The sequence below is a fragment of the Equus caballus genome, chromosome 25 (genome assembly GCF_041296265.1).
Source record: "Equus caballus isolate H_3958 breed thoroughbred chromosome 25, TB-T2T, whole genome shotgun sequence".
Lineage (NCBI taxonomy): Eukaryota > Metazoa > Chordata > Mammalia > Perissodactyla > Equidae > Equus > Equus caballus.
The window spans coordinates 43,825,869-43,831,868 of record NC_091708.1 but is presented as its reverse complement, the minus strand read 5'-3'; positions in this window follow the sequence as shown (position 1 = coordinate 43,831,868).

Below are 6,000 nucleotides of genomic sequence, written 5' to 3'. Positions count from 1 at the left end.
GAAAAGAACAGGGGAAACAAATGGCAAATGAAGAACCCACACCAAAAAAATTTTGCCATGGAAAAGATGGAATTTTTTCAAATATTTCTCCAGGAGTTAAAGAAAAAAAAAAAAAAAGAAACAATCACCTCCATAAAACAAAACCCAAAGCAGAAAAATATGAGTTTATGGAGGAGATAGTAAATCAACAGGAGGATTGGAAAATGTAAGTTAAACAAGCTCAGAGAAAGAGTGGAAGAAAAATAAATCATCACAGAAATTAAATCAAATGAGGAAAAGCACATGAAAGAATAAACACTCTGAAAAACACGTTAAAGGACATAGAAAAAAACACACGACACCCCTGTGTTCATTGCACATTATTCACAATAGCCAAGACGTGTAAGCAACCCAAGTGCCCACCTACCGATGGTTGGATAAAGAAGATGTGGCATATATATATAGACACACGATGGAATACCACTCAGCCATAAAAAAAGACAACCTCGTCCCGTTCGCAGCCACATGGATGGACCTTGAGGGTATTATTTAAGTGAAATAAGCCAGACAGAGAAAGAGAAACACCATATGATTTCACTCATGTGGAAGATAAACAACCACATGGACAAAGAGTTCAGTGGTGATCAGGGGAAGGGGGCTGGGGGGGCACAGGGTGTTGAAGGGGAGCATTTATACAGTGACAGACAAGTAATATTGTACAACAGAAATTTCACAATGTTGTAAACTATTATGAATTCAACTTTAAAAAACCATGATAAGTATATGAAATGGAATAAGGTGTTAAGAAAGTTTAAAGAGAAAAGGACAGCTATGAAAGAAAGGCAAAAAAGATATACCTATACAAAATAGAGATCCTCAAAGAAGAAAACTGAAATGTAGGAATAAAAAAAATGTTTAAAAATAGAATCCAACAAACCTATGTGGGAATTAAATACGTGAGTCCAGATTGAACATCTTCATAGTCCCATGAAAACTTCGCCCTGAATGTCCCACGCTGAGATCTGTCCTAGAAAGGTGTGCTGGGCTTCAGGATGAGGAAAACAATCCTTAGGCAGCCATGCAAATGTGAAAGGATGTGATGCATATGGGCTCAAGTCAAAAGGTTCACAAAGAGACTGGATGAGTGCAAACAAAAAATACACCACGGACATGATCTGAGTATGTGTCACCGCTGATTTCCAGGGGAAAGCATTACTTGAGAAACAGAAGGGCATCTTCCGATGACAACAAGTGACATTCTCCATGGAGATATAGTGGGTGTGATTCTATGTCCACCAAACGATGTAGGACCAGCATGGAAAATGCCAGAAACGGACAGAACAGGCTTCAGTTTATCTATATCTATTCATGTCAGATCAACTTGACACGAAATAATATGGAAAGCTAAGGTAACATAAGTATTATTTTCAGTCTGATACATGTGCCAAAAATAGAAATTATGACATTCAAATACTCATGGCACATTCACAATCAGAAATGCGTGAACATTATTACACTATAAAATAAATCAACAAATTAAACAATAAAAACACTACAAGTAACATTCCAACATTCTCCAATTACAGCACATAATAATGACAATGATAGTAAAATCATAAAAAACTGCTACCTCCTAATAATTTAAAAAATCTCTCTTTTAACTTTTGCATTAGAAGAAAACAAAATGATCATGATATCAGAGTCAATGGATGCAGCTAATGCAGAACTCAAAGAAAAACCAATTGATTAATTACCTATATTAAGAAACAAGAAGAAATAAAAATAAGTAAACTAAACTTCCATTCAAGATGTGCGGAAAATAACAACAAAACAAACTAAAGAAACGGATTTCATAAATATAAAAGATGTGAATTAGAAATAATTGAATCTATTAGCAAAGAAAGAAGGAAGGAAGGACTAAGAAAAAAAAAAGAAACGCAAAATAAGAAATACTAACAGGGAAACAACCAAGGATATATAGAAGAGATTTTAAAAACCATAAGCAACTTCTTTGCTCAATTCTATGCAAATAGGTTTGATAATTTGAATGAAATAGATAACCTCCTAGAAAATATAATTTATCAAAGCTGATCCTGGAAGAGATAGAAGGTTAAAACAAACTGATTTTAATAAAACAAATGGAGAAATTTCAGAGTTATCCCCACCTCAGAAAAAAAAACTACCAGGTACAGATTTTTCACAGAATTCTACCCAACCATTAAAGAACAGATAGTTTTAAGGTTTGTAAAATGTTCAGAAAATAGAAAAAGACATATTGCTTCTAAATTATTTTTAGTAATTGATCATAACATTGATAACAGGACCCAACAAAGATAGCACAAAAGAGAAAACTACAAATAACACTTAAGGATATAGATGCAAAAATCTAGAATAAAATTTTAACAAACAAAATCAAGCAGCCCATTAAAAGAAGAATATACAGGGACCAACGGGGATTTGTTGCAAGAAGGCAAGGATGGTTTCATATTAGGAAATGTACAAGGTAATTCATTATATTAACAGATCTAATGACAAAAATATGATCAGCCTCTACATGCTGAAAAATTTTTTGATTAATTTTAACTTCCATTCTTAGTTTTAAAAAAACAGATAATAGGAATTATAACAGAATAATAACAGAAGATAGGAGTAGCTGGGGTGGCAGAGGCTGCTAGGTAACCCTCAGTATTTATCCTTTCCTTCTTCGTTGGTAATAAACTCCCACCTTTTAGCTGGGTATGGGGTCACCCTAGATATATACAACATTTCTTAGCCTCTCCTGAAGTCCGGTTTGATCATGTGACCAACTTTTGGTGAATGGGATATAAGCAGAAATGTTACTTCCAGGAAGTTTTCTTAAACTGAGGGAGGCACGCGCTTCTTTGGCTCTTCCTCCTAGCTGGAATGTGGTTGTGATGACTGGAGCTCAAGTAGCCATCATTGTCTTTGAGGAGGGAGCCATATGCCTGGGACGGAGGAGCCTGGGACTCAGATGCCTGGAGAGCCATCCAGTCTAGATTGTCTATCCTGGACTTGTTTTAAGGAGAAAGAAATGAACTTTTGTTTTGTTTTAGCTACTATAAAGGAAACCTGTCCATTTCAATATGAAAGCGAGCATCGTGTGTATTGAGGAAACACTAGAAGGGAACACTGGTTCCCATTGAAACCGGAAGCAAAGATGCTCGGCTTTGTGCTGTGGGTACCAGCTGATTCAAAGCCTGGGGCAGATGGTCTGGGACAGAGCCTGAGGCATGGGGCCACACCCTGTCTGTCAGGCGGTGTGGTGAGTGAGTCTTTGACATCTGTAGCGTTTATAGTTGAAGGCAGAGCCTGCCGTATTAGGGGAGGAATTCTCTAACCATAGGAAGGGGGTTAGCTGTTGGGGACCAAAAGTAACAACAAAGGTCGGCTCTGTCTGGGATCTAGGAAATCAGATCCAGCATAGGAGAGGGGCAACAGGGGTTCCAAGGATGGTGGTGAGCCAAGAGTCCCAGATTGGAGCAGGAGGACAGAAGTTTCCAGAAGCATGCCTCCAGGAAAACAAAGTGTTACTGATTGGTTTACCTGGTGGGTTTGATCAGATTGAGAGGAAATTTAAACTTTTGGCAGTGAGTTTTAGGATGAATTAGTGATAAATGCATAGAAAATAAAACATGAAAAAATTATCAACCCCATTAAAAGAAATGTACAGTTGTATTAGAAAGCAACGTACTCTATGTGTCTGAGCTGCGAAAAATATTTCCTTGTCATATGCTGCAAATACTGACTATTGGCCGAAGATGTAGAGAGAGGAGAAGAGAGGTGATGCTTAACTAGTAGAGGAAGGCAGTGGATGGTGTCTAAAACAGAAAGCTCAAAGAAAACCAACACACTCCCCTGTACGCCCTTGGGAATTTTGGACCGTACAGTAATTACCTATTCAAAAGACATAAGAGAAAAGATGATATAGATTCAAGTTATTACAATATGGATGCAAAGTCTAAAATAATCAGGAACAAAGCTGAAAGTTGTTCCTAGGGAGCGGGACTCAGGGATCCAGAGGGTGTGGGGCAGGAGCCGACTTCACTCTTGGCCTCATTGACTTTTTAAGCTACAGATGAGTATTTCCTACATTAAAAAGGTCAAACAAAGAAATGGGTGCAGCGAGGGACTGTGGATGCCCTAGGTGTACAAGAGCCTTGGCCGTGGCAAGTGGGTGAGAAGAAGGAGCAAGGCTGTGCCGGTGCAGCAGGAGCAGAGGGAGGGGACGCTCTAGAGCCTGGTGTGGGGAGCATCTACTCTGGTGGCTGGAACTGTGGACGGTTGGGGTGCCTGTGGAGGTGACATGGCCGGAAGTTGAGGGGAGTCCCCAGGGCGCCCTTTGAGCATCAGAAGGGGATGTCATCCATTGGGCACAAACAGTGGGGCCTAAGTGAGGGGCAAAGACGAAGGGAACTGGGGGAAGGCGAGCAGGGACAAGTGAGGGCTGTGACCAAGCCTTGAGGGTGGACGCCCACGTTGGTGCAGGAGGCGAGCAACCCAGTTGGGTGATTCTCCCCGGCAGTGCTCCTCAGGGTGGGGACAGAGAATGTGGACAGCTAGGCTGGGGCGTCTAAGCAATGGTGGTGGCGGGGGAGTGAATTGAGGCCACCGTGTTGCAGACAGAGGGCAGGAGAGGACAAGATAGGGGCCAGGGGGTGAGGTGGCCCTGGTCTGGGCCAGCAGGGGCTCTGGGGAGCACGTGCTGTGAGGAGGGCCCTTGTCTACCTTCCTCATCTGTGTCCCCAGCGCCTGGAGCAGAGCCTGCCACGCGGCACGCCACCAACAAATGGTGGTGGAGTGAATGAATGTTTGTGTACCAGGTCCTGTACCGGCTGTTGGGGACACATGTCAAAATGTCTCACGCCTGTCCTCGTATTGTAGAGTGGGCATGGAGCTCCATTCAGGGGTGCGGTTGGGGCTGCTGTGGGCCAGTGCCCAGTGCCCTAGGGGGGAACTGAGGCCCGGCTCCCGACACAGGCTTGGGGTGTCGGGGCAGACCCCCGGAGGAGCAGTGCACGAGGGAGAGGCCTGGGAAACAAGTTCGAGGTAGCCATCATGGCAGGAGAGGGGTGTCGAGGCAGGTGTGGGGAGAGAGAGAGACGAATGCGCTCTGGGGGTCTCGTGGAGTTTGCTTTGGCAGGACCCAGAGCAGCAGGTGAGAGAGGGCCTTGCAGGGGAGGTGGTGCAAGGAGTTTGCACTCTATCTGAGGGCTGTGCATCTTCAAAGGGATTTCACGTCAAAGGTGACCTGGCAACACAGGCCCCGGGTGGAGGGGTTGGAGGAGGAAGGCGCGAGTCCTGTTTCATTTGAGACGGAAATGGGCTTGGGTGACAAGAATTGGGCATAGGGCCAGGGCCAAAGTCCTCGGTCCACGTTGACAAATGTCTGGGTGGGGAGGACAGCTCCAGACCAACCTGGGAAGGGGGCCCTGCAGGAGGGGCCAGAGGCAGAAAGAAGATGGGAGGGGTTTCTCAAAAAAGCAGAGGAGAAGACAGTTTTGAGGAACAAACCTGGGCTGTACTGCAGTTGTCTTGGGTCTGGATGGGCTCCTTGCCAGCTGGGTGTGGGCAATGTCACACCTGTTCTTCCTCAGTTCCTGTTGGATCTGGCCCTGCCATGCTGTGTGTCTGGCATTGAATCCTTGGCCCAATTAGAGGTTTACGTGTTGAGGGGCTCCTTTCCTTCCTTTCCTGGCCACATCACCACCATTGTTCTTTCAGCCACATGGTGCCACTTGGTGGTCCCTGGCCCTGACCTCGGGCGGGGGCTGCAGGGGCCCTCCCTTCTGTCCCCCAGGCCTCAGTCTCAGCGTCCAGCCCTGACAGGTACTCATGCAGGTATGCCCACCAGGTGTCCAGCCATCTCAGGCTGGGCATGCAAGTGGGGACCTGCCCTCTGCCTCACGCCTAGGCCCATCGAAGTGTTGAAAGGGATTTCACAGCAAAGGTGAAAGGAGCACCTGACCTCAGGAACTGGGAGACCTGGTTGTCGGGATGACC